Source organism: Malaclemys terrapin, chromosome 7, assembly GCF_027887155.1.
Source record: "Malaclemys terrapin pileata isolate rMalTer1 chromosome 7, rMalTer1.hap1, whole genome shotgun sequence".
Classification (NCBI taxonomy): domain Eukaryota; kingdom Metazoa; phylum Chordata; order Testudines; family Emydidae; genus Malaclemys; species Malaclemys terrapin.
This window is the reverse complement of record NC_071511.1, coordinates 55664523-55690478: the sequence shown is the minus strand read 5'-3', so window position 1 is coordinate 55690478 and position 25956 is coordinate 55664523. Positions and strand designations below refer to the sequence as shown.

General features: G+C 44.1%; 1 protein-coding gene across 4 annotated transcripts in view; it reads left to right on the top strand.

Annotated features, from left to right (window-relative positions):
* NDST2 (N-deacetylase and N-sulfotransferase 2) overlaps positions 1–25956 on the top strand; it is a 245676-nt gene that overhangs the window by 81963 nt on the left and 137757 nt on the right. For 2 of the 4 annotated variants that reach the window (XM_054034850.1, XM_054034851.1), the window contains exon 3: positions 10022–10105. The exons of 1 other annotated variant lie outside the window; for it this stretch is intronic. The gene's annotated coding sequence lies outside the window, so the exon portion shown is untranslated. Of the gene's footprint in view, positions 1–10021; positions 10106–15686; positions 15838–25956 lie in introns of those variants that run through there. One more of the 4 variants, XM_054034855.1, reaches the window with a different exon arrangement.

Below are 25956 nucleotides of genomic sequence, written 5' to 3'. Positions count from 1 at the left end.
AGTAACGGTGATGCTTCTCCCAGCTCCATTCATGGAGGAGTCATTCCCTCTTCTTAGGATGGATATAGCAGAGTGAGTGATTTCCATTCCCCCTTCACTCTGCTTGCAGCAAAGACATCTCACCCTGATCTTATGACAGCTTACCACATGGAGGAGGCTGAGAGGGCAGGAAAAGGGCTTTTCCTTCTTCCGTATGCAACTTGCACAGCAAAGAGAAATGGCAAGGTTTAGAACTCTCCCAGCTTCTTCCACATCAGTTTCTGCCAGGCCTGCTCTTAACTTGCCCCCTCTGTCTGTCTCTCTCTCTTTTTCCCTCTTCCTTCCATCTCTTGTTACCATGGAGAATGAAATGCTGGCTCCATTCAAGTTGTCGGCTGAATAGGTTTTGAGGTTGATGGATGGTGAGAATCTCTTATCCCTCCACCTCCCTCCTTCTCCAAACACCGCCCCCGCCTGGTTCTTGACATTTTGCTTGCCAGAGAATGGCCATTAGGAAGAGGGATCTGAAAGGGAGGCTGGCAGTGTCCTGCTGAGATGCTCTTTCAGTTTCTTGGATGAGATCAGCAGCCGTGAGAAGGTCTTAAGGACTTTGCTGCAGAGCCTCATCCTCAAGCTGGCTGAAGCATGAATGCTCACTTGAGTGCATGCTCCCCCTTCTCCCCACCCACTTTCTCCAAAACACCCAGAGAAAGGAAGATTCATATGCAAGTCTTGCCTTTGCTTGTGGCTGTGTTTCAAGGGGTGATGTAACCTCTGCGAATTGAAGGAAAAGGTAAGGAACTCTTCGCAATGAATACTGTAGTCCAAACTCACGCTTTCTCAGATAGTTCATGTAGGCTTCATCATACAAAAAGTGGCATTTCTTTGTTGCCGTCTGACTTGCCATGTTTCCTGGCTGCAACGGTGAAGTTTGCCAGGAGTGTGTGTGTGACTGTAATGACAGCTGCCCCTATCTGTGTTGACAGTCTCCTCACAGCATTAATGCCATGTTGTCTGACAGGGTCCTGAGCAGAGATTGTTTACTATCAAATTTGTACAGTTCCTCCCAACAGAATAGTGTTGGATTGTGGATTTTGCTGCACATACCTCCAACTGCTGAGGCCCAGATGTGAGATGTGGTGTAGGGGACATGGCCAAAATGCAGGATAAAAAATGATAGGGGCAGAAAGCTTCAAATGACGGTGTTACAGAATCATACAGAAAACATTTTCCCTGTGATGATTTATCGCTTCTGATGTGAGATAACAGCAGATTTGTGAGGGTTCAGGGTAACGGGGGGTGTACATTTGAAGGACATCCCTGTTAATGTTTTGAAGTACACTCTGCACTTGAGTGCTGGGAGTGTGCCCCCGTGCTGTTGTGCTGTCTATGGCTCTTGCTGCAGTCAAAGGCTAGATGTAGAGGTGGGTAAATATCTGTGGCTTTTTAAATGAAATGCAGGCATTTTTCCAGTTCGAAATAGTTCCTAAACAGGTGCTTGTTTGGAAAAATGTCTGTTTTTGTGAAATTCTTGCTGAAACCCTGATACAAAACATTTTAGCCTCTTGGTGGTTTGACAAACTGCGTTGTGTTGAATATTTTTGCATTCTCTTTTTCTGATTGCTGCTCCAGCACCTTAGTCGCCTGGTATTTCTGCTTCCTTCCAAAGGGAAATTAAAATGTTTCTGATTTATTTTGTTCATAATAATTTATATGAGCAAAATTTTGTTTAACCCCATTGTTAAACAAACTGAATGGGCTTGCAAGTATGGTGAACCAAAATTCAAGATTTAGTCCATTGACTAGCTCACCACTACTTGCTCTGCTGTAGCTGGAAGTGATGCTCCCTGTACTAGTGTATTTGGATATGAATTGTGTTGCTAGCCATATACACCTCTGGACATCAAAGTTTGAATTCTAGTGTAGGCCACAGGTGAAAATCTGTTTTGGTACTTAGCAGCTGCTGTGTATTCCTGGTGGAGATCCAGGCCAGAATTATCTCTGTTCCTCCTCCCCTCCCCATCCTCTCTGAAGTATTAGATGGACAAATGATTCTGCTTCAAGGTAACATGAACTCTCTTTCACTGCTCTGAAGCCTCTGCCTGTGCTTGGGGTTGTTAGACAAGTACATCGTCCCACACCACCACGGGCTTTTGCATCCGTCCTAACAGCTCAGAGTTCACTTCTCCTTGATACTGCATGTCCTGTTTGTTGTTGGATTGTTGTCTCCCTGCTGGAGATTTCCTACTGTGAGGCTGCTTTTGCTGTTGTGCCAGTGTTTTCCAAAATGCTAATATGGTAATGGTTCCGCCTGTTGGGGTGTGGAAAGGGAATTTTTAATGAGCACATCAGAGGTGTGTGTGTGTGTGTGTGTGTGTGTATATATATGTATATTAAATAAATAAAATAAGTATATGTATGATTATACCACTCTTATTCTTTAATGAGTTTGCTCTATAGACCATAACATTTGTGCGCTCTCTAAGCTTCTCAGGGATACCCCAGACCCATGCAAACATTATGTACCCTGGTTACCCCCATGGATCCTCGATCATCAGAAGGGATAATGCCCCTTTACCCTAAATTCACCAGCTGTGTCAGATAGAGTTGAAAGAAAGTGATCGAGTAAGAAAGGAGGGATAGAGGTCCAGTGGGACACAGCATGATATTGGAGATGAGGATTAGCTTCTGAACAGATTCTTAGCCTTATGTTTCCATTTATAAGAGGTGTGGGGGAAGGGAGGGCATCTGTTTCAACCTGGTGCTGAAGGAAGCTGAGACGATATCAGACCTGAGGCTTGGGTTGTGTATTCAAATTTCTTCTGTAAGGTCTGCTGCTGTTTTGATTTTGATATTTCTTTCTGTATGGAAGAGGATGGGTGCCCATCTGTTCCTGAACTTTCACAAGATTAAATGCCCACCTCTTTTTCTCCTCTGCTCCCCTGTGGGGTTTTTATGATTACTAATAATCTCGGGTGCTGTCAAAAGTTTTCCTGGGCATTCCTGACTTGGATTACAGCATCTGAATACACTTAAAAGCATCTTCTCATTATTCTCTAGACAAGTATATGTGGCTTCAGTTGAGTCACCAAAGTTTCTTCCTTCCCCGCTCCCCCCGGCCCACACACACACACAAAGAACCACCCTTTCTGATCCTTTACCTGCTGGGAATCAGTCTGACTTTCCCTTGTGGCTGGAACTTCTCAGGTTCTGCTCTTCCACTGGTGCTTGTCAGCTTCCTTCCATCCAGCCTTCAATTACATTATTCACAGATAAAAATTTTAACTGCCTACTGATTTAAGATTCTTGTCTGCTCTAGCAGCTCTGTCACTCAGGCTTTTTTATAGGTTCCAAGATTAAAGGCCTTTTTCTGTATATATTTTGGTTAGCGCTATTAATCTCCATGGGTGGCACTTCTACGCCACTCCCAGGAATAACTCCTGTCTTTAGAAACTAGCACTCAAGTAGTGGACACTATGCTCCAATCATTGCCCTACCCATTCCCTACAGTTCCTTCACTCATTGCTCCTGTGCCGTTTTTTGTGCTGATTCCACTCTTGCTGACAACGGCTGTAGTAACCCGAGCTCCCCATAGCCATTGTTCTTACAGAGCTCCATGTATTCTGTAGCTGTGGAATTTCCTGCAGAATTCACCGTTTGCTTAAAACTATGTTTCCAAATATAACCTTAACATTTAAAAAAAAAAATGTTATGTTTCTAGTCCTTATGCTTGTGAGAAAAATCTTCCATATGTGAACTGTGTGACGGCAGTTCACAGTTGTTATCTTCCTGAGTCTGCAAACATCCTGAAGAAGCTGGGGTGTGAACTCACCCCCCACCATACAACTTAATTGAATTGTTAACTCTGAAACTTAATGACAATTTGATATTAGCTTTAACGGTTTCATTGCTGTTAGCTAATGGAAACATTCAGCTATGTGCATTCATCACTGTTGGGTGTGGGAGTGGCAATGGGGCAGCTGATTGCTATCAAGAATTTCTGGGGTAAAACTGCTCTATTCTATACAGGTTCTTACACTGCCCTCATCACCAGAGTATCTGAGCCTGTTCCAGAAGTTCATTTAGTCACATGGCTAATATCTGTCACAGGTGACCTTTGTTTCCCTCATCCTCTTCCCATATGGAAAATTATGTCTTTGTTTTATTTTGGTTGAGGTTGTTTTAATTGTGTTTGTTAGGAATTCAAGACCACAAGGGATATTTCAGGTCAGCTCCTCAATCCCTGCCCCGAAGGAGGAGGAAATGAGGAGATGCACCTCCTACTTATTGCCATAAGCTGTCTGACCATGTTCTGGCTACCTCCTGTGTCTTCTGGGTGCCAGAAACCCAAACTGTCTCCACTGAAGCTGCCTAGACCTTCGAACCTCTCCCCAACCACTCAAACAGCTTCTACAATGTATTTATGCCTAGCCAGTACAAACATCTGCAGTGCATTGGAAATCTGAGTGTCATGTAAAATAAGTTTGATTTGAAGATCAAAATGAATGTAAGGAATGCCAAACTGACTGTAGTTCACTTTCATGTGGAAGATTTTTCTGGATTCCATCTTTGAATTTATCTGAGGCTACGGCTGAATCTCTGCTGTGCCTGCTGCAATAGAACGCCAGAGGGACCTGGGAAGTTTGCTGCAGAGCTCAAGGGTCCTTGTATAAATGGAATCCTTCCTGTTACACCCCTCTTGAGATGTGTTAGACCTGGATCAGGATGAGTAGTTCTACAAATAAATGCTATTTTTGGAGGGGGACAATGCAGTTTGAAGACCCCAGCAGATATACAGTGATATAATATGCAGAGCTCGAAAAATTTACCCAACATCTGCTAGGCAGGGTGCAGAATGCCTTTCTCCCCTTTCCTCTGTTACTGCCAAGAGTTTTCCAAAGGGGCAGCAAAATGAAACTGACCTGACTCTCCTCAGTTTCACTTTTGCCCACAAGTTCTTAATAGCAGCAGTGATAATGGACTAGATTAGTTTGGTTTCCACTGCTGCAGCTTGTAAAAGCCCTGAGCAGCAAGCCACTGGAGCAGTCCTTTCTGCAGACTTAGGAAGACATTGTCTGCATTGGTTTACATTTGGTTTACATCTGGCAAGTTGTCTTCATAACCTTAAGGTCTAGAAATTTCATTTATTTTAACTTAGTGTTTGGCAAAGCCTCCTACCAGCCCTCTTCAAGTGGATTTTTTTTAAACCCTATATATGTACGGTAATATTGGCAGGTCTGAATGTGAAGACCTATCACTGCTTTCTCCATTTGCTCATTTCCTTATCTCAGGTGTCATTGGCTGGAATATCTTCACCTTTTGTCTCCTGTACAGAATAAACTCAATTACAGGCATATAATTAAATCAACACTGGGGAGGATAATTGGGATTTCAGTGGCTGTATCTCTATGCAGAGCCTAAAAGCTGTAATTCAAAACAAGAGTTTCGGTCAGAGGTTCTCACAACAAATTTTTGGTGGCCTCCGAGTATGGCCACCACCTCTTGCTGGCGGTTGCTCTGACAGTTTTTCCTAAAATACTTTAATTTTAGGAAAAACAAATAAATATGCACATATATATGTCTAAATCATTGTCCTTTATTTAAGTAGGCTTTTTTTCCCCCCAGATTCCATAATAAAAATAATGTACAGTTGTCTCTATTCTTTACTGGACCTATAGAGAAACACAAATAAGGTGCTTTACATGTTTTGCTTTTTTTGGTTGTTGTTTTTTTTTTTTTAAAGACTTGTTACCTAGTAAATCTGCTACTGTGAAAAGTGGTATTTGTTAATATCACTTTTCACAGCAGACTTATTCAGCCCTGGCAAGCTGGGGGACAGAGTAAGCCCTAGATGGGGAGGTGGGTAGGGAGGCAGAGAGGGCCAGCCATGCGGGGGTAAGGCCGGGGCTGGAGCTTGAAGCCCTGCGGCTGGGGGACGGAACCCACTGCCACACGGCCAGAGCCTGCCACCCACCACCCCAGGGCTGAAACCCGAAGAAGCCCTAGCCCTACCGCCACTGGGAAAGTGGGGAACTCACACTAGTTGCCTGCTCCTACAATGTTTGTGGCTCCAGAAGGGGGCAGGAGAGGCTGATTTGCCACCGTCCCCCATCACCACCCAGGAGGCTGTGGCCACAAGAAAAGCCCCTGGTGGCTGCATGCGGCCACAGTGGCCGCATTTGAGAAATGCTGGTTTAGGTTATTTTTCTAGTGTGTTGAGAGGCCTGTGTATAAGAGCAATTTCCAGCTGAGACAAGATGTGTTTCTCCACTAGCTCAGCACAGCAGGGGCTCAATTCACTTCACCTGCTAGAGCAGCTGCCCTGCAAACCAAGTGGCTTCTAGTTCAAAGCTCCAATGTACTGAATTACTGAGATACAGCTCTCACAGGATGGGGAAGATTCAACTAATTGGTTAAGCCATGTGACTGCTTGCTGCAAAAAGACAAATGCACAAGTGAGCCGGGCTGATTTGCTCAGCAGTTAAAGGTTTGTATTTGCATTTGTCCATCAACTCCTCTCCAGTCATTCTAATGCATCCATCACCTGGGTTCCGCACCTCGCTCACTTCATGATTTCACTCCCCTTGGTCAGTGTTTCGGACACACTCCCTGTGCCCAAATCTGGGGGATACTCAGTCTGCGTGTGTAATATCTCTATTTCTGTGGAAGCTAGGGGTTCTGGCTCTTTGCCCATAGTTCATTTTACATTATGCAGAGCTATATGCCTTCTGCCTGTGTAGCTCTCAGCCTGCCCTAGCCTGTATTTGGAACACAAAATCAAAATGAGGCACTATAAAACAAAACATAACAGAGGAAGCGTGACGAGATGTGGGATTAATCCCGTTAACATAAATACTGTTCCCTCTAACCTCAGTTTCCTGAGTTGTTTGATGTCTATTTACCGTGAAGACTGAGAATAGCAGGCTGGAATGGGATGGAATCAGATTTGGGTGCAACGTGAGGGACGCCCATTATAATCGGATGTAGCTGAGGAGTATATGCCTCAAGGCCAGCTGCTGGCTATTTCAGCTTTGTTACTGTGAAATCCTATCCTTTAGTCTCATTCCAAAGAAGTGGCATTTGACACCCTCCTTCAGAAATATGGTTATCTCTGGCTGGTTGTATACTGTTTTCCCTCAGCGGTGGAATTGGCTTTCTGTTCTGTTTTTGGAGGAATGGAGAAGAAGGGCTGTTTGGGAAGGGATGCTCAAACTAACTCAATTTTACATCCATCCCAAACAATATCTGCCATTATTTGATGGCAGAGAGGGATTATAGTGTGGATAAGAAGGTGCAGAACAGAGCTCCTGGAAAAATCTGTCATATTTCACTGTTGTTCAGGGATTTTGTTCTAAAAATCTCTTGCCGACATGTTGGGGTCTAGTCAAGCCTACAAGGAAGTCTGTCTAAAGGCAATAGCCCATCAGCACAGTATTACTTTAGATTTAAGACCAGATTTGGCTCTCAGATACATTCGTGCAACTCACATGGACTTCAGTGGATCTAAGAGCAGAATTCTTCCCTATAAGCACAATAAGGGTAATGTGATCTAGTGGACTGAGCCTCCTGAAGTCTAATCCCAGGTTGGCTGCTGATTTGCTGTGCAACTGTGGGCAAGTAATTCAATTTTCTGTTTCTCCATCTGTAGAATGAGGATAATTACCCACCTTCGTAAAATGCTTTGAGATCCTTGAATAAGCACAGAGTATTATCTTCCAAAAGAAGGCCAGGCCAAGCAGCATAGATTGCCAAGAACCCACTGCTTCCCTCAGTGTATTATCTCAGTGTAGCGCACTGGCTTGTGCAAATGACACTGTTTCCTGGCAGTTGATCTCAAGAGAGTATAGGCCCAGTTCTCTCTTAGCTCAAGGGGAAGTGGGGGTGGTTTTGGAGCTAAAGCACAAGGTTTCTTGTCCCATCTCCACAGTTATATGCACTTTATCTAGTAACTGTGTCTGTTGTTCAAAACTCATGGATTTGTTGCATGATGCAAATATTACTGGATACCATTAACAGTAGGTCTTATCAGCTGCAAGCAGCAGCACCTGCCTTTAATTCAAAATCCATGCACCTGGCGCGATTGGTGCATTTTAAACATGTCACAAGTCAACATTTATTATTAATTTAAACAAGTAGAGTGAATAAGGAGAATTCTCTGTCTGATGGATGTGAGTGGTGTCTGGAATCAACTGAAGAATATAGCTTCATATAATCAAAGTGAAATACTGTAGATGTTTTTGGGAAGCTTGGTTACTAGCTCAAAGGAGCTCAGGGCTAAGATCCAGGCCAGTAAGTACTAAGTACTGTAGTGCTTTGTGTTGTGCATACATTGACTGCCATGCTTAACTAAGTATATTACTTTTGGGGGCTGTTTTTGAGTCTAGAGAGTCAGATCCTAATAAAATCCTTGAGAATAGATCCCTGAGCACCATTTTCAATTTCTCTTTTGCTGGGGAATCTTTTAGGGAGTGCCTGGGGATGCAGGGCAGTGAACAGGAGCCTGGTTCCCTTGCACATGATTCAAGTGTCAGAAGAGAGGATCTCAAGGGCTGCAAAGAGGATGTGGGAGAGAACAAGATCCTGTTCTTTTTGGACCTCTGACCTAGCACATAGGCAGACTGCACAATGTGCAGTCTGGCCAAGCTCAAAATAAAGTATTTGGGTCAGACTTTTCCTCCAGGGATGCTCAGTGCTCAGAATGTTTGTTAGAGAAAATTGAGAGAAGGCAAATAATCCTGTACTGGGCTCTGCTGCAGACTTCACCTATGCTTGAATAACAGCTTTCTTCTTGGGACAGACTCATTCTGTTTGATGTCTCTCTTCTTTGTATACAGACATCTCTCTCTACTATGAACTATAGAGTGCTTCTTTATTTTCCACTTCTGGGCTCAGCAGGCCTACAGTTTTCATGTGCTGTAGAGTAGGTTGCCAGGGGTATTTTGTGGAAAAGACAGTTATGTTGAGGTTTCTCCCCACCAGAATATTTAAGGATTTTTTTTTACCTCCTGAAATTGTGATTTTGAAAAGTTTTTGTTGTTGAGTGAAGAGGAAATGATTCCTGAAGAAGTGTGCGTGAAGGCTGGGCTTATCACAGTGTGCTCTATCAAGGGGAGACTAGACAGGGAACAATGCAGGACTGACAGTTTAGGCCTACTGTTGTTGAGACCCTGCCTCCTCAGCAGATGACAGAGAGGAAAATGAGCCTGTCAGTGGTAAACAGTTGGTTTTCCTCTTACCTTGCAGGTTTTGTTTCCTGTGTGTGGCTTTGCCATGTCACTGATACCCACGTTATGATGAGGTTTTCAGTGACCACATTATAAAACGCTACTGTCACAGTGACAGGTCAAGCTGTGCTTTAGATTCCTTTTGAATATAGCTTCTGGAGTACAGCTTCACCCCTCTCTGGGTGGGATCACATGCTACGTGGTCCATGCCATTCTTAGACTGAATTTCTGGGCTGCGCCGCCCCCCTCCACACACCCCATTTACCAAATGTAGTAACATGACTGGCCCACCTGTGTTTAGCACCTGTTAGCCCTTTTCCTCTGGGCCCAGTGGCGGATGGAAGTAACTCAAAACCAGCTTCTTCAAACAAAATAGTATTTATTTACCCGAAGGTGAATGTAGCAAGCAGGAAAAAAAGGGATAAAACAACAAAAGGCCTGTATATCTGTGTCAGGCCTAAACTTCAACCTTTCCTTGCCAGTTTTGGGTGAGTTCCAGATGCCCTGCTCTTGGGGGAGACAGACCCTGCAGCATTCTCTCTCTTTCTGTCAGAGGCTCATTTCCAGCTGCTGCCCACTCACCTGCCTTCCTCTCTAGCTCTCCTATTGTTCCCTTCAGGTACCTCATAGCTGTAATTGTTTTGATTCCTGTTTGTTTCCCTGTAACAGCCTATTTTCATTTAATTCCTTGCAGTCAGGCTGGGCAATAGCAAATTGGTAAACACAGATGCCACAGGATGTGTCTGTTCTGGAAAACATCACTGCCCCACTGTACCTGACATCAGTATGTTAAACTAAGCTGTTCTTCCTCTCGGCAGGTGCACAGTGCCCTTTGCTCAGTCTGCTTTTGGTGCAGTGTAGCCTGGCTCTTCCTCCAACTCTGCACACAGCTGCTCAGCGAGGTAAGAGAAACATGGATGTAACTGTGATCATTTTGGATTGGGGGTGTGTGGGGCAAGGGACAGGATGAGAGCAGCCCTCTTCTTGGGATCTTTGGTTTGGCATGTTGCTGACATGATCATTTTCTCAGTCTAGGAAATGGTGATGAATTCACCCTTCCCTCATTAGGTCATAGTACACTCTGCTCTCCCTTGTCTGTTGCTGTTTGTGAGGTGCCTTAGAGTACAAGTAATGCTTTGCAGTTCTTTAGAAATTCTCGAACATTAAAAAGCACACTGGGACAGGGAGTGTCCTTTTGTTCTGTGTTTGTATGGTGTGTAGCACAGTGGATTCCTGGTGTAAGATTGAGGTCCTAGATGCTACCATAATACACATAATAATATCTCTGTGAAATAGATAAATGTGTACACCATTTTACACCTGGGTAAACTGAGGCATGGCACGCAAGTCAGTGATAGCGTTTTAGACTGGAACGAAGAGTCACTGGATAATGCATCCTTCTTGCAAAACATAAAGAAACTATAACATCCTGGAGTGTGATGCAGGTGTCAATAAGTAATGTTTGCTGTCCTGTCCAATATGCACTTGAAAGTTGGAATGCTTTGTGCCAGGGCTGTTCAAGGGGACATTGAAAGGCTGCAGTTGGTGCTCCAGAGTGCACCCATAACTATGTTTTTAGTGCTAGTTAGCTGTAAATTCAAAAGCAAATCTGGTCTTTGTGTGGTAATGATTCGCATCCATCCACAGTTTGATGGGAACAATTGCCCACATATTAAGAGAGCTAACACATGCTCCATTGTATGAACTGCATCTGTGTTCCAGCTCTTCCCAGGTGTAGGTGACTCCCGTTCTCTGAAGGCAGAGTACGGTACATACACAAATGTATAATGTTGAACAGAAGCTGGGGAGGAAGTGAAGCCAGCTGTGCTCTGGATGTAGAGGGAATGACTGGCTGGCTGGTGTAAAGGCACAGACTAATCCAGACACAGCACCAAGCACCCAGGAGAGGTTTTTGGTAGGAGAGGGTAATGTGTCACTGCCAGACTGTTGGAGCCTCTTCTCATGTTTTTTTTTCTCACTCACCCTCCAAATCTCCTCAATTATCTTTCTTTCTCCTTTCCTTCTGCTCTCCTCCTCCGTTGTCTACCCATTATTCAGAAGGTAGCACACAGTGGGGGTTAGGAATATATTGTAGTAGAAGAAGCGGGCTGAGGATTATGAAAGAGTTAATGGGTCCCACGTGGCTGCTGGAGCCAGCTCCAGCCAGTGGTGTTGGAACAGCAGATTGAGGGGTAATTTCAGGTTGTCTTCAGGGAACAGTAGAGATAAGAGATTGACTGACTGATATCTCCCCAGCACTCCCTCAGCCTCTTATCAGCATGATATTCAGGGCTGTGTGTTTGTGACCTGAAAAGGATGTTCCAGCACAAAGTTTCCAGCCCTGTGGGCCTGCTCCTCTCATGTCGCCTTGTACTGCAGTAATTAATACAATCACTGAGAAGGGGGTGTATTAGAAGGGGAGATGCAGGGTCACACATCTTGGTTTGGTTTGTGTGCAGCCCTTTTTGTGTTTAATGTCCATACCTGTTTCCAAGTTGGGCTAGTCAATGCTGGGAAATAAAGACATGTTATAACATGTGCTAGCACACCGCACATTTAAACACTCTGTGGAGAGGTTAGCCATGACCAGCTCACATGATTTTAAAAGATGACAGTCCTTGTGTACACTAAGTGCTAAGTTGTGCATTACAACCCAATGTCATTTCCCAGAGCGGTAAGCCCTTAGATTTCCCTGCTGTCTTGGAGACTTGCTTAATGAGCTCCCTGGCATGTAGTAGTGACATTAGCAGCCACCACCAAGGCCAGTTAGTCAAATCTCCCTGTGCTACCATTTTATTGCATGTCATGCTGGCTAACCACTATTCCAGGAGCTGGTCAGTTTGTGTCTTTAGCCAGAGTGTCTGTTAGCATCACAGGTAACAGTATGGGAGAGCTATAATCTCAGCATCTCCCAGCAGGATGGTGGTTCCTAATCACTGGTACTTAAAATTCTGAGCCCTGGTGTTCTGCCTCAACAAACTTCTCACTCACTTATGCCTTCTGTAAAGTACACTGGCTCTTGGACTGATCCTGATCTTAGTGTTGTGCAGAAGAGGAGGGAGGTCATCACTGTGTACAGGAGAAGGGAGATCAAGGCCGTGGTCAAATGGTACAGCCAATTCTGTAGTTGGGTAATGGGTATAGTGGCCTGAAAAGGTTGAATACTAGCATTAGGTAATGGTGTATGGAAGGTGTACTGGTTGTGAGGGTAGCTTGGAGGGCTTCCAGCCCCATCCTCCCCGCAGCAGTGCTGTAGTAGGAGGGAGTATAATTCTCTTCTTCCTTCTCTCTCTTTGCTGTGTTGCTCTTTCCCCTTCCCGCCCTTTCCATACTCTGCCCTCATGATTGTATCTGAAACTGTAAAGTAACAGCATAAAAACCTGTCCAAATCTCAATAACTTTAATAGAGCAAAAGTGGGATGGGAAGGAGCCTTGTTCGTGTGTTTTTGTTACCAGACGTGATTTGACGGCTAAGACTAAAGAGGAACTTTGGTGAGTACGGCGACTTCCCGTGTGCGGGGAATAAGAGAGAGTAAATTGTCAGTTGAAAACAGCAGGAGCAGCATTAACAAATATAAATGAAACAGATGGCTGAGATGCTGCAGCTGTCGTTTAGAATCTCCTGGAAGATCTCTAGCTTGGAGCTGTAAGAGATTATTTTAAAAGGAGTAATGAAAACAACAATACAAACTTTAAGTTCATCATTACCAAAAAAAATAAAGACATCCACTTGAATGAGATGAAATTCACCAGGCACTAATTCTTTCTTCACCTTGCAAATCTCAGAGCTATGGAATTTAGTACTGTGTCAGATATTGCAAGTACATGTTATAGATTGTCATACAGTGGGCTTGTCTGGTTACTTAGTAATATTCTTTCTGTACTTCCATGTGAGAGACCCAGTCTCTGGCAAATGCTGCTAGAGAAAGGGAATATTGTACCTCCCATCACACTGTTGTGATCCTCAGCGGGCTGTTTTTAAAGACCTGTGGTTGCTTCAAGAAAAGCCTCTGAAAATATTTTATTTAGAAAAGATTCTCCTTTTATTAGTGTTGCACTAGGGATGTTAAAGTTCTGATTGAGGAGGCATTTTCATGTAAAGCACATAAAAACAAACACACATCACACATTTAGTTTTCAGGTAATGTTTTTCAGGCTCGTTTCTATCCCAAAGGTGATTCTCTCCCCCCCTACCCCCACCCCCACCCCGTGAAAAAAATGACAACATTGCTTCTGAGTATTGTGGTTTCATCACAGTAGGAAAAACTGGAATTTCAGTGGTGAGATTTTTTTTTTAAACATGTTACTTTTTGGTAACCAAAGGAGGCTTATTTTCAAATTGGCAGTGCATTTTGTCTTCAGTGAAGACTAACTGTTTTGTTGTAAAGGCCATAGATAGCAGTAAAGACCTGCATGCAGTCTTTGTGTGTATCTGATGATCTGCACGTTAAAATACATACAGCTTCATTTGAATCCTTCATTGCACATTCAGACAAATGACTTTGATTGCAGAAACACGTTCCCAGACAAACTGATTGATCACCTGTTCATAGAGTTTTGTTCCTTATGTTTTGGGGGTTTTTTATATAAAAATTTGTTAATGTGTTATGGTTGAGCTTTCAAACATTATTTAAAATTCAGGAAATTCTGCATTATGTAACTGCCCCCTTGTGCACGTTTAGTTTGTCTTTATTACTGTGTTTTTTTCCCAGATTATATCATTTCCTTACCATAAATATATCTAAGTGCATATAAAACAAAAGCATAAAATCTATTCCTGAAATCATCTATACTTACAAAATGTTGGGGCTGCTGAAAGAACTCCTTTCCCTTGCCTCCTCCCACCCCCAAAAATACCTCTTCTCATTTAATTATTTATTTCACCCTTCTCCCTGCCCTGCCACATATAGCTTGAATAAACAGACACACTGTAATGTGCTCTGAAGGTCAGCAAACCTGACCTCTATTGGACAAAGTGTGGGGTGGGGAGGAGTGAGTTCTGGAGTCAGGCACCACTCATTGAGAAATATTTGCTCCCAGATGGCTAAATCTGGGCATCACCCACTCCAGAGACCTCACTGATCATAACTGTTCAGTAAGAGTTTGAAGGAAAATATAGTTTCAAAGGTAGCCAGGACACAAATGGTAGCCAGGACATAAAGACGTTGTGGATCAAAACCAGCACTTCGAACATCTTTCCTGCTGGAGTCTTGCAGCCTTGACCCATCCCACTATCAAGGCTGTGACCAGTGAAACAACAAGCAGAGGTGAACCTGGCACCACTTCGGCAGGCTGCCCGTCATGTGCGAGCATGCTTTCATGTAAAATGCATTCTCAGTAATAGGGGCATTAGTCACTCTCAGCATGCTGTGAGGATCCTTCCCTCGCCTCACTTCAGGGTTATACGGTTGGGCACTTGAGTTCTGGTGGCTGTGGCAGTCATATCTTTGAATTTCTTTACCTTTTACCTCCTGCTCCAGAGGTACAGGGAGGGCAAAAAACAGTCTTTCAGGTTTCTCCTCTGGCCAGTCAAGGCTTTTTTATTTTTTTAAGGGACTTAATCAACGTGAGCATATGACCCACACTTACTGGGCATTACTTGTTCATGGTGAATAATTGCAATCTCCGATCCCCATCACGAATGGGATTCAACATGTTACTTGCGCCTGTCGGCATGTGCAGCCCTAGACATCTAAGGGCATCACAGACCTGTTGCTCAATCTCTGGTGGTTGAACGCCACTTGTTCCTCTAAGAAGTTGGACACCAATCGCTTGGGAGTCACATGACTAGTTAGCATGCCAGCGTCTTGTTTGTTATCGGAATTAACCAGACAAATGGCTCCACTGAGCATCAGCATATAACTGCCTCTCCTCTGCACCCCCAGCCAGCTGCTTTCTTATTTAGTGCAAAAGAGCTAGAAGGTGGGTGAGAGACACAGAATAGCTGTAGAAGAAGTGGATAGCTGGTCTGATAAAGGCCTAGAAAGGGAACAAAAGAAAAATGTTGCTGCTCCAACTCAGAATTGGGGGGGGGTGGTGGGGACAAGAAGATGCACTCATTGTTTGGTGTCTGACAAATGGAGAGAGGCCTAAAGTGAAGCTCAGAGGGAGGCAATGACAAGTGGCTGCAGGGGCGACTAGGAGTTGGACCCCATAACATTTCAGGTCATCTCCATCACTGCAAACAGTCAGACTGAAGAGAGGCCAAAACGGGGATATGTGCAGGGAGAAGAAAGGAAAACAAACATGCAGAAACACAGAGCAAGGACAGCTGTGGTTCTGAAAGTGTATAGCATCATGTTTTCCCACTGAATGAGCTGCAGGCAATCATTAACTTCACTAGTTAAAATACAGTTTCTACCAAATGTCCATATGCTATCCTTGATCTTTGCACAAACCTTTGATATCAGTAGGAGTGCATCTGGGGATTGAGGGTAGTACATGGCTCTCGCTTTGGAGACAAAGCTCCCAGCTCCAAATTAAAAGTGTAAGTCAGCCTATTCCACAGACTGAGGACGATACGCCAGCTGTATGCCATTTGAAAGAGAGCTAAGATTCCAAACTTTCACATGGTAGAAAGTGGTAATCTCCAGCTCTAGAAGCTTAAGGATACCCACTAACATTCAGAATTCAGGTAGGTTGGGAGGGGAGGGAAAATGAGATAGAAATTAGAATCAGGTGGTTTTATTCTTTTTTAAAGGTCCAGTATCTTGCATCCTACCAAGTCAAGGAAATACTTTCTGAGTGAAAGTGGGAATGCTCAGCTTTCCAGTGGGATAAAGCATTTATCTCTACCCCTGCTAGTTCACAAGATATCATACTTAATTTTGCCAGACTTACATTGGTTTGAACATTTTTTTTTACACTAGTCCAGGAGTGACTGTAGCAGGTCCCAAACCTTGGGCCAGTGTCCTCCTCAATTCCTACTGTACAGTCAAGTATGTTTTAGAGACCAATTTCTGAGATGAGGTTACAGTCAGAGTAGCAGCTGTAAATTAATCTGCACTGTCATACACACCTAGTGAATATTTCAGGTGTGATACAGTATTATATTGAGTAGGTCTGGTATTTGTGTTGTGGATTATACAGAATTCTTATGGTAAAAACTGCATCACCAGTATTGAATTACTTGCTATTAATAACTTTATATTTGCTCAGATAATAGAGTAGATGGGGGATTAATTTTTAGTTTTGTTTTAGTGACAGTTTAGCTTGATTTTTCCAGTGAAGGCAACAGGATACACCTGTCTAAGCTGTGATAATGGATGAAACCTTCCTTCATGTGGAAAACAACTTTCCTTTATTGTAAGATCATTTACTTCCCTGAACTGTAGTAGCTTCAGTCTTTGAAATCAGAGCTCTGAGATTCCAGATTCAAACTGTCTCATGCGGGGGCCTGAGCTGACTGGGTGCATGGGGAAATACTTAGCTAATTTGTAATCTGCCACAGATGTGAAATATATCTCTGCCCTAGTGCTAAGCTGTGGTGCATAACTTTGGTGCTGTGGGTACTAGAATTCCCTATGCTTCTGCTGACAGATGTGGTGAGGGTTCTTTCCAGAAGGAATATGGAAATCTCTGTTGGAGAAAAGACTCCTTGGGATGTGGGAGACCAGGAGTGTTTAAATTTGGAAAAAAAGTGGCTATTTGGAACTGGAGCATTGGGACTTATTTCTGTCAGGTTGCAGCTGCAGTGAAGTCTGGTGGAATCTCAGTGCAGATGTGGGACAATGGTTAGAGGTTAAAGTTGGCTAAGTTCTCAGAAATTTGTGTGTTACCTTGTTGCCATGGGAATGGCTTTGACTGACTCCTTTCCATGTGCAGAAGTGGTCCTTTGATTGCAGGCATGAGTGGGAAGGTTTAATATGTTGGTTTCATCTTTGTGTCTCTCTTTCTCCTTTTTCTCTGGGAAGATTAGAAATGCTGTGAGATGTTCTTGCTTCCTTCCCTTCCATTAACAAGCCCTCAGGTGATACAATTTGGTTTATGGTTCTAACAAGACTATCCTGGGTAAAAGCAGAATGTAAATGCTTTACTGCTGATGGCTGTAGGCCTGCCAAACCAGCACAGAATGATGCTTAGAAATGACTAGGAGAAGGGGAGAGATGGCTACCCAAGACACTGGGAAGCCTGGTGTGGGAGGCACCTTGCTCTGCCTTTCTACGGGAAATAAATACAATTGGATGTTGTCTAGTGTTTTAAATTACTTTGGGGGGAGTGTGGAGGATAAGCTGGGGTAGAAAAAAAATACTTAGCAGCTTTGGAGGGCATAGTTGGGACCAATGCAAAGCTGAATATGATTCTTGCACTATACCATGAATGAACTAGATCCTTGTACAAGAATGAATGTCCCTGCCAGCTGTATAAATCATATATAATCATTTACTACTGTCAGTATTCTGTATTCTTTGTTAAAGGAGACACGCGCAATTACAGTTGATAGCACTTACTTGACAAATGCATTATCTTCATTCTTATGATCCTTCTGATTTCACTGCCAAAACCAAATAGAACTGTCTGTAGTGCTGGGAAGATCCTACTTAAACCACACCAGAGCTCGGCTACCTCTGACAAGGTTCTTGTTTGGTTCGCATAAATTGAACAAACTTGCAGAGAGTTGGGCGTGTGGAAGCACTACATGTTCATCATGCGTAGGCTTGGCAGAATTCAATTTGGATTTGTTTTATAATTTTGACTGATAATGTTAATGTTTACTTTTAAGCATTTAGATTTTTATCAATTTTAAATTTTCACAGCTGTAGGAAATTAGGAGGGGTCAGACAATTATTGAATGACAGTCGATGTTGAGAGTCAAAAAGTTAAAGGTTCATAACCATTAAAACACAATTTGTTGACATCATATGTCAGTGTATAAAGTAAATAGCCTGAAATCAAACTCTAATAAATTCTCAAGAATAATTTTTGTTACGTTGTCTATCTGTACATTTTGATGATTATCAGTGGAAATATTTTTTGTCAGTTTGTATGTGTATGTACAGTGAAATCAATGTTTTATCTACATTTACTGATACAAATTGAATCCTTCCAAACCTAATCGGGTTTTTGCAAGCAACACAGCACTTAGCTTTGATTACATCTAAAAGTTTTGCCAGCATAGCTATGTTAGTTAGGAGTGTGAAAAAATCAAACCCTAACCAACACAGCTATGCCAGCAAAAACCCTAGTGTAAACATAGTTATGCTGACTGTCTCTCCGATACGGGGGTTTACTGATATAGCTATACTGGCTAACTCTTGCTAGTGTAGAGAGGACCTTATTGATAATACTGAGAGCCTCTTACAATAGAGGAGAGGCACAACACAAAGGGTTTACAGACATAAATTAAGCCTCACAACACACCTGTGAAATAAATCATGCTTCTGGCTTACCAGTGTCCAGTATCTCTTTTTTAATATGAGATTTTTTTGTGGGAATGGGAGAATTAGGCTTTAGGGAGGAGCAAACATCCTGATGTAACAGTTGCATTGGTAAGACTTTGCTAGTCTATTGGAATTCCCTGCTGTCATGCAAGATGCTTGAGATGACTTGTCAAAATCAGTGCTTCAGAGCATCGGATGCTTATTAGTTGCTGATATCATCTAACCTTAATAAGCATGAGGGGTCTGTACTGTGTACTGCTTGCACTTGGCAATTTCTTCCTCTCGTCAAATTTGTCAGAATCTGAAGCCGTTTTTTGGATGTGTAGCATTCTCATTGACTGATGTTATTCAACTACAACATTCCATCGTATTCTTCTTAGAGCTCCAACAGGCCGTGCTGCTTATATTCAGTTAAGGGCTCTTACAGGGAATGGGAAAGAGAAGCAAAAAAGCAAAATTTTAGCTGTTATTACATACACACCCAAAAAAACAACTATGTTAAAAGAACATTATTGAGGTTTCAGAGTCAAGCACTCAGAAGTTGGGAAATGTCAGAATTAAGTTTTCCCTTGCTACCTTAATTTGGCCCTCCTTGTGAGTATCCATTATACCATTTTGAATTACATGATCACATTCCATTTTTTCCACTCCGTCCCTCGTGGACTAAGGAGTCTGAGGTTCTGCACTTCACCAGGACATGGGTTTGTTTTTTTTCTATAGTGGCAACAAACATCAGTTTTTGACTCTTAGTAAGCTCTCGGGGTAGCAGAGCCTTGGTGCTTTATTTGTCTGTAAAGCACCATGTCCACAAGGATTTTATATAAAGAACAAATTTAGGAGTAATTTTAGCCAAATTGTGCAATTTATCCTTCTTCCCCAGCTCAGGTGTTGAAGAGGAATTGGTTTCCTTAACAAGACACCACTCTCACCAAGTGCACATTGCACAGGGAGGGAGTCAGTGTTGAAAAGCTGGCCTGGTCCCAGTAAAATCTGGGAAGGGGTGGAGACATCTGGGCTGACAATGTTCCTTGTGGGCCTTCTGAGTATCCTAACCCCTCTTGTTTGTGAAACTAAATTCCAATAACTGCTCTGCAATGTGATCAGTGTCTCCACTCCCAGGGCTGCTTGATTTGTTAACAGTATTTGTGTGCTGTTTCCATGGCAATAGCATGCTCTTTTTTTCCTCATGATGATTGTTGCTTTGAGGATTGAACCTCTAGAAAATGCTTGGCCTTGTTGTCCCCCACCAAGCGTTCCACCAGCCTGGGAGTCTGCAGCTGGGAGGGGTGGGATGGGGGGAATGTGACCACTGGCAGAATCGATGTGATCACAAAGTGGTGGTGGAAGGAACTAGCCCTGTGGTTTTTAATGTTAATAAGATGGTTGTAAGTGTTGGCTTGTCCCTAACTGTGTGTGTTCGCCGGGGCTTGGGACCTTGGAGTTACAGCCAGCCATTTCAGGTTCTGTCTGTACTCTTGTAACTGCACATGAGACACTTTCCCTGAGACACATTCATGCATAGTTACAGGCCCAGACCCACACTCTTTTGTATGTCTGCTTGTAGATGGTGTTTTGCACACCACATTAATGCACTCATTGATTCTTATGAAACTTATCCCACTTTGCAAGGAAAAGCAGGCAGTGCTGTATGCTCCCATCTATCCCAGTAAAAGGCATTTATTAGCAAAGTAGGAGGGGCTCTGAGAAACCAGCAAAGCAGTACAGTAGAACCTCAGAATTACGAACACCTTGGGAATGGAGGTTGTTCGTAACTCTGACCAAAACGTTATGGTTCAAAAGTTTACAACTGAACATTGACTTAATATAGCTTTGAAACTTTGCAGAAGAAAAATGCTGCTATCCCTTTATTTTTTTAGTAGTTTACGTTTAACACAGTACTGTACTATATTTGCTTTTTATTAATTTATATTTTATTTTGTCTCTGCTGCTGCCTGATTGTGTACTTCCAGTTCCAAATGAGATGTGTGGTTAACTGGTCAGTTTGTAATGCTGGTGTTCATAACTCTGAGGTTCTATTGTATTATGCTATTCTTTATGGCAGCTCCTGCTGGGCTACGTTAGGCCGTGATGGTTCTGTGGTAGCCAGAACCTCCTCTACAAATCAGGGTATTCCCCAATGTGCCGCCTGCTTGGGGGTTGGGACTGTAGCAGTTGAGGAACTGCCCCCACACATCTATTTTTTAAAAATGTTGAGTAGATCTGGGTCTTGTCATTAATAGTCATCATTTAAAAATAGACAAGCAGAATGAGGCGATTTGGTATCAGGATTCACATCAGCATGAACTGTGATAGCTTGTCTTTTCCCCCAGAATACTGTATGTTCGTCTTGTGACCTGTGGTTAGGAAACCACATTCTTCTTGTGTGCCACTGCCTAATGGCAGTTTAATTGTAGGTGCTTTTGAATGGCAACTGTTTTATTTTCCCTGTCTAACTCTCTTCCCTCCCCTCGTCCCTGATTCTAAGAGCTGAGACATCATAAGAACGGCCATACTGGGTCAGACCAAAGGTCCATCTATCCCAGTATCCTGTCTTCTGACAGTGGCCAATGCCAGGTGCCCAGAGGGAATGAACAGAACAGGTGATCATCAAGTGATCCATCCCCTGTCGCCCATTCCCAGCTTCTGGCAAACAGAGGCTAGGGACCATCGCTATGCATCCTGGCTAATAGCCATTAATGGAGCTATCCTCCATGAACTTACCTAGTTCTTTTTTGAACCCTTTTTCTGTGCAGCGCAGCAGATGTATAAAAGACCAAGGTACTTTCTCTGACGTTGTTTATCCCTGTCTTTCCTCTTCCTTCACCTGAGAATGCACCTTTTTAAAAGTTGAAACTGCAGAGTGTAGGGAGCTGGTTGTATAGGGTACTGCACGGACAGGCTCATTAACTGATTAGGCACCAGGTCATTTAAACATTTTGCAAAAGTTAAATTTTGATCCAGACAAATTGATTGTTTCACCAAGGTTGAGTGTTGGAATCCTCTCTTTTAAGAGGAAATGTCTACTGTAAGGGCTCAGCTCAATGCCAGAAGGAATCCTGACAGAGGGTAGAGCAAGACTGAGGGGAAAAACAGCTGAGGAGAGTTGGCAGTTTTTCAAAGGGACACTATTAAGGGTCCAAAAGCAAGCTATTCCGCTGGGTAGGAAAGATAGAAAATGTGGCAAAAGACCACCTTGACTTAACCACGAGATCTTGCGTGATCTAAAAAATAAAAAGGAGTCATAAAAATGGAAACTGGGACAGATTACAAAGGATGAATATAGGCAAACAACACAGGAATGCAGGGGCAAGATTAGAAAGGCAAAGGCACAAAATGAGCTCAAACTAGCTACAGGAATAAAGGGAAATAAGAAGACTTTTTATCAATACATTAGAAGCAAGAGGAAGACCAAGGACAGAGTAGGCCCACTGCTCAGTGAGGAGGGAGAAAACAGTAACAGGAAACTTGGAAATGGCAGAGATGCTGAATGACTTCTTTGTTTCGGTCTTCACCGAGAAGTCTGAAGGAATGCCTAACATAGTGAATGCTAATGGGAAGGGGGTAGGTTTAGAAGATAAAATTAAAAAAGAACAAGTTAAAAATCACTTAGAAAAGTTAGATGCCTGCAAGTCACCAGGGCCTGATGAAATGCACCCTAGAATACTCAAGGAGCTAATAGAGGAGGTATCTGAGCCTCTAGCTATTATCTTTGGAAAATCATGGGAGACAGGAGAGATTCCAGAAGACTGGAAAAGGGCAAATATAGTGCCCATCTATAAAAAGGGAAATAAAAACAACCCAGGAAACTACAGACTAGTTAGTTTAACTTCTGTGCCAGGGAAGATAATGGAGCAGGGGTCGGCCGCCTTTCAGAAACGATGTGCCAAGTCTTCATTTATTCACTCTAATTTAAGGTTTCGTGTGCCAGTCATACATTTTAAAGTTTTTAGAAGGTCTCTTTTTATAAGTCTATAATATATAACTAAACTATTGTTGTATGTAAAGTAAATAAGGTTTTTAAAATGTTTAAGAAGCTTCATTTAAAATTAAATTAAAATGCAGATCCTCCCCCTGGACCGGTGGCCAGGACCCGGGCAGTGTGAGTGCCACTGAAAATCAGCTCGTGTGCCGTCTTCGGCACACGTGCCACAAGTTGCCTACCCCTGTAAGGGAGCAAGTAATTAAGGAAATCATCTGCAAACACTTGGAAGGTGGTAAGGTGATAGGGAATAGCCAGCATGGATTTGTAAAGAACAAATCATGTCAAACCAATCTGATAGCTTTTTTTGATAGGATAGTGAGCCTTGTGGATAAGGGAGAAGCTGTGGATGTGGTATACCTAGACTTTAGTAAGGCATTTGATACGGTCTCGCATGATATTCTTATCAATAAACTAGGCAAATACAACTTAGATGGGGTTACTATAAGGTGGGTGCATAACTGACTGGATAACCGTACTCAGAGAGTAGTTATTAATGGTTCCCAATCCTGCTGGAAAGGTGTAACAAGTGGGGTTCCGCAGGGGTCTGTTTTGGGACCGTCTCTGTTCAATAGCTTCATCAACGACTTAAATATTGGCATAGAAAGTACGCTTATTAAGTTTGCAGATTATACCAAACTGGGAGGGATTGCAACTGCTTTGGAGGATAGGGTCATAATTCAAAATGATCTGGACAAATTGGAGAAATGGTCTGAGGTAAACAGGATGAAGTTTAACAAAGACAAATGCAAAGGGCTCCACTTAGGAAGGAACAATCAGTTTCACACATACAGAATGTCTAGGAAGGAGTATCGCAGAAAGGGATCTAGGGGTTATAGTGGACCACAAGCTAAATCTGAGTCAACAGTGTGATGCTGTTGCAAAAAAAAGCAAACATGATTCTGGGATGCATTAACAGGAGTGTTGTGAGCAAGACATGAGAAGTCATTCTTCCGCTCTACTCTGTGCTGGTTAGGCCTCAACTGGAGTATTGTGTCCAGTTCTGGGCACCGCATTTCAAGAAAGATGTGGAGAAATTGGAGAGGGTCCAGAGAAGAGCAACAAGAATGATTAAAGGTCTTGAGAACATGACCTATGAAGGAAGGCTGAATGAATTGGGTTTGTTTAGTTTGGAAAAGAGAAGACTGAGAGGGAACATGATAGCAGTTTTCAGGTATCTAAAAGGGTGTCATAAGGAGGAGGGAGAAAACTTGTTCACCTTAGCCTCTAAGGATAGAACAAGAAGCAGTGGGCTTGAACTGCAGCAAGGGAGGTTTAGGCTGGACATTAGGAAAAAGTTCCTAATGTCAGGGTGGTTAAACACTGGAATAAATTGCCTAGGGAGGTTGTGGAATCTCCATCTCTGGAGATATTTAAGAGTAGGTTAGATAAATGTCTATCTGGGATGGTCTAGACAGTATTTGGTCCTGCCATGAGGGCAGGGGACTGGACTCGATGACCTCTCGAGGTCCCTTCCAGTCCTAGAATCTATGAATAGTGGATCTTCACCATTCCAGTCCCTACTATTCCAAGCTCAGGACACTGGAGATATGAAATCGACCTCCACAGAATCACTAGTTTGCATTGGTTCGCAAAATGATATGGACAATGTATAACACGGCATAAGATGGTCATAGCGGAGAGATGCACCATTTGTGCACAGACTAGACAGAATTGTTTAGTTACCTTTACCTCAGTCAAATGCAAAGCCGTTAAGGATTCAGGGTTGAGCTCCCTAGTCAGAACATGTCAAAATTGAGACTGAATGCACGACCTTAATGCTGCTGCTTTGTACTCTTTCATTACAACAATCTTTAATGACACAATCCGATCCTATTGATTATACATTTATATCTAGGATTTCTACATCCTTACACACAGGTATTTGGGTTTGTAATTATTTCATATTCTTCTTCGAGTGATTGCTCATGGGTATTCCTCAACAGGTGTGCATGCTCGCTATGTGCACCGGTGCTGGAAGTTTTTCCCCTAGCGACTCCTGGAGTGGCACCTACATGGCTGCACGCTCCCCCCACCCTGTTTGTTCTTGCTGCCAGTGAAGGTACTTCGGAACTGCTCTGCTCCAGTTTTTCTGTAGCTCATCCCCAAACTCCTTGTTCGTTCAGTGTATTAATTGTTCAGTTAGTTTAGTTTAGCTAGAGCGCCCGAGCCGGGGCATGCCCCATGCCCCAGGTTTTAAGTCGCGCAACACTTGTAGGCGATCCATGCCAGTGAGTGATCCGCAAGCAGAATGTTTACGCTGTTTGGGAGAAACCCATCTGTAATAGGTCCTAGCCGGGGCTCGACCCTTCCGGGCAGGAGGGGAGCCACACCGACTCTCTACTGTGGGAATAAGCAGTCAGTTAGTCCCGAAACTCCGGCTCTTTGGTGCAGGGTCGGAGCAACCACAGTTAAAGCTCAGGCCCTTGACTGCAGGGGGCTGAGCGAGCAGACAGTTCAGAGCCCAGGCCCTGGATCAGGGCGGGGCAAACACAGTTTAGCTCAGGCCCTTGTTTGCAGGGGCTGAGCGAGCAGACAGTTCAGAGCCCAGGCCCTGGAGCAGGGCGGGGCAAACACAGTTAGCTCAGGCCCTTGTTTGCAGGGGCTGAGCGAGCAGACAGTTCAGAGCCCAGGCCCTGGAGCAGGGCGGGGCAAACACAGTTAGCTCAGGCCCTTGTTTGCAGGGGCTGAGCGAGCAGACAGTTCAGAAGCACAGGATATGCCTAGGCTGCTGTAGCCGAACGTTGGGTGAGGGGGAAGCCTGCCACCCGTGAGCGGAGGGTGGCAGGGGGGAACGCAGGCCCACCCACTCCACTGCGTTCCAGCCCGGGGCCCTAGCAGCGGTTGCTGCCGCTGCTGGTCAGTGGGGTATCCAGACCGCAACACACTGACATTGGCTCACACTCAGTTGCAGCCGGACCGGGGTCGGCTACCCCCGGGCCACTTCCGTGATCCCCCTCAGAGCCTACCTCGTTCGTCGCGCCGGGCTCGGGCCAGTCCATCTGCATGGGCTCCTCTCGGCCAGGGCTCGGTGGCAGGTCCGGTAGCTCTGCCGGGAAGTCAGGCCAACGGTCCTCTGGCGGCTCCTCTGGGTAACAGCAGGGGCGGAGGGGTTCGGGTGCAGTCTCACCCTCAGGGTTGGTGAGGTGGGGTTCCCAGGGATTCTCCCAGCGACGGGAGTGGACGGGCTCCGGCGGCTCCTCCTCGTAGCGTGCCTGGGGTAGCTCAGGCCAGCTAGGGTCCAGGCCTCGGTCTTCGGCGGTCTCCTGGCCGGGAGCCCCGTGGCCGGCCCAATGGTACCGGTGGACACCGTGGCCCTCGACGCAGCCCCCAGTAGGGGCTCACTCGGTGGCCGGAGCCTCAGAAGGACCATCGGCTTCCCTCTCCAGACCCC